Source organism: Somniosus microcephalus, chromosome 4 (genome assembly GCF_052327205.1).
Source record: "Somniosus microcephalus isolate GS21.2 chromosome 4, FLI_Smic_1.0, whole genome shotgun sequence".
NCBI classification, from domain to species: Eukaryota; Metazoa; Chordata; class Chondrichthyes; order Squaliformes; family Somniosidae; genus Somniosus; species Somniosus microcephalus.
Window position 1 is genome coordinate 146,363,480 of NC_140990.1, and position 3,503 is coordinate 146,366,982.

Sequence of the window (3,503 nt, forward strand, 5' to 3'; positions counted from 1 at the left end):
ATAGGTGGGCCTCTGTCCGCGCGCACCCGGAGAGGCCCAGGATCACAAGCCGCCGTATCTCCCGGGCCACCAGGTAAATTCATAGATATTTTACAGGTTGGAGGAATCCGCCCGTGGGAAGCCTCCAATCACAAATGTTGGGCCATTAAATCTTCGTGGAATAATTACCAGTCAGTTTTAGACTGGAAACTTAACCCTGCCATTTCACTTTCAGTCAGGAACAGATAGCAGTTTGACAGCAATCTCTGATTTGACAGCACGTTTCCAGCATTCACCGTTGTTCTTCCTGACTATAAACACTGTTGTATAGGAGCCTTCTGTTCCGTGCCCAGGTGCTGTGGCCCATGGGAGAGAATGGCTGGGACACATTCCTTACAGGCCTCAAGATTAACCTGCACGGGGACATTGCTGTCAGTGAAGAGAGATGAGAAAGACCAAAGTGCCATTTGCCCCTCTCAGTGTGGCCCTGAAAGACTGTGTCCAGGCTGTAGTTCTGTTCCCGCCGTACGATCCTCCCCCCAGATTGTCCTTTCTGATCTCCAGCCAGGTGATGCTAAACACTCAGGTGGGAATGACAAAAATCCACAACAAAGCTGATTTATTTGACATATATCCAGAATATTAAACTCCAGCCCAGTTACAGGGGTTATTAACATCAGCAGAAACAAACTCCAACTGTCAGAATGAACATGGTTCAGTCCTGGATGTGATTAACAGCAGCAATAACAGCAGAATCCAGCCCCTGCAGTCACTTGTAAACTCGTTGGTGGGTCAGCAGGGTGGACGACTGAGTGAATACCCTTCCCACACTCGGAGCAGGTGAATGGCCTCTCCCCAGTGTGAACTTGCTGGTGTGTCAGCAGGGTGGATGACTGAATGAATCCCTTCCCACACTTAAAGCAGGTGAACGGCCTCTCCTCTGTGTGAACTCGTTGGTGTCTCAGCAGGTTGGATGACTGAGTGAATACCTTCCCACACTCAGAGCAGGTGAAAAGCCTCTTCTCGGTGTGAATGCGCTGGTGTATAGTGAGGAAAGATGAACGCCTGAACCCAGTTCCGCAGTGAGAGCACCTGAATGGTCTCTGATCAGTGTGAACACATTGATGGCGTGTCAGTTTCCCGGAACTTTTACAGCACTTTCCGCAGTCCGGTCATTTAAAAGGTTTCTCTTCAGTGTGAACTCGCCAGTGCTGCAGCAGGGTGGATGATCGATTGAATCCCTTCCCACACTCGAAGCAGCTGAACGGCCTCTCCCCAGTGTGAACTTGTCGCTGAGTTCACGTCCCACAGTCCCCACATTTACATGGTTTCTTCCCGGTGTGACTGCACTTGTGTCTCGACAGATCAGAGGATCGGCTGAAGCCTCGTCCGCACACAGAACACGTGTATGGTTTCTCCTCGCTCTGAACGGTGCTTTCTGCTTCCATGTTCAAAGGTCCTGGTGAATCAAGTGACTCTGTCAGATCTTGAAGGGATGTTTGGTTTCAGTTTCCCGCCTGCAAATCCTCCCCTTCTAATACCCTGCAAATTGAATTACAAAGAGGAAAAAGGGAGGGTGAGAGAGAACCCACAAAAACACAAAGGCAGGTTGTGAAATTGAGCTGAATGAATCTGGGAATTTGTGGGTCCAGCACTAGAAAAAAGTGATCATGAAAGCTGCCGGATTGTCGTAAAAACCCAACTGGTTCACTAATGTCCTTCAGGGAAGGGAACCCGCCACCCGGTCTGGGCCTACACAAGACTCTGGCCTCTATGGGAGGGGAGAGAGTGAGGTGGGAGGGGGAGGAGTGAAGGAGTGACTTTATAAATCTGCAACTCGACTAGAACTTTGACAGCACCTCCCAAACACACGAACTCCACCACCTATAAGGACAAGGGCAGCAGGTGCATGGGAACAGCATCACCTCCCAGTTCACCTCCAAGTCACACACTATCCTGACTTGGGCATATATCACCATTCCTACATCGTCGCTGGGTGAAAATCCTGGAATTCCTCACCTAACAACATTCTGAGAGTACCTTCACCACACGGACTGCAGAGGTTCAAGAAGAAGGCCCAGCATCACCTTCTCAATGGGCAACTGGGGACTGGCAATATCTGCTGGCCCTGCTAGTGACACCCACATCGAATGAATTTAAAAAATCTGTATATATAAGATGGATTGAAAGCCTCGACAGAAATACTTGTTCATAAAATGATAATCTTTTACACTGTACGGACAATGACTGTTTAGCAACTTAACCTCCCCTAGAAGCCACCTCCCTTCACAGTCTCACATTGGAAATTGTTGGGTCCCACTGAGATCAGAAGTACTGGGGGGTTAAACCCAGCAGCTTCTCCCCCCTCTCCACTCCAGCTCAAACTGATGCAACAAGAAAGACCAACACAGGAGGCCAGGGACCGAGTTCCACATCCACCACCCACCCTGATGCTAACCGGCTCTGAATTGCTCCCTCTGCTGTATAAATGCAAGTTGTTGTGTTTCCTGTCTGGGGGAGGCGCTGCACCCTGGGGTTAATGGTGCCGGAGTCCTGGCCGCACGTCCGCCGGCTCTGACTTGGGGCCTGAGACCCACACTCGGTGTTGCTGAGGGATTCCAACCCTGGGACTTTACATGGGGATTCCAACCTTGGGACTGTAAAAGGGGATTCTAACCCTGGGACTGTACATGGGGATTCCAACCCTGGGACTGTACATGGGGATTCCAACCCTGGAACTGTACATGGGGATTCCAACCCTGGGACTGTACATGGGGATTCTAACACTGGGACTGTACATGGGGATTCTAACCCTGGGACTGTACATGGGGATTCCAAACGTGGGACTGTACATGGGGATTACAACCCTGGGACAGTACATCGGGATTCTAACCCTGGGACTGTACATGGGGAATCCAAACCTGGGACTCTCCATGGGGATTCCAACTCTGGGACTGTACATGGGGATTCTAACTCTGGGACTGTACATGGGGATTCTAACCCTGGGACTGTACATGGGGATTCCAGCCCTGGGACTGTACATGGGGATTACAACACTGGGACTGTACATCGGGATTCTAACCCTGGGACTGTACATGGGGATTCCAACCCTGGGATTATACATGGGGATTCCAACCCTGGGACTGTACATGGGGATTACAACACTGGGACTGTACATCGGGATTCTAACCCTGGGACTGTACATGGGGATTCCAACCCTGGGATTATACATGGGGATTCCAACCCTGGGACTGTACATGGGGATTCTATCCCTGGGACTGTACATGGGGATTCTAACCCTGGGACTGTATATGGGGATTGCAACCCTGGGACTGTACATGGGGATTCCAACCCTGTGACTGTACATGGGGATTCCTACCCTGGGACTGTACATGGGGATTCCAACCCTGGGACTGTACATGGGGATTCCAACCCTGGGACTGTACATGGGGATTCCAACCCTGGGACTGTACATAGGGATTCCAAAACTGGGACTGTACATGGGGATTCTAACCCTGGGACTG

The 3,503-nt window shown here is 50.7% G+C and overlaps 1 pseudogene; it reads right to left on the reverse strand.

The window, feature by feature from the left end:
• Positions 1–587: 587 nt before the first annotated feature.
• On the reverse strand, positions 588–1,494 carry LOC147119894 (uncharacterized; annotated as a pseudogene).
• Positions 1,495–3,503: the final 2,009 nt, after the last annotated feature.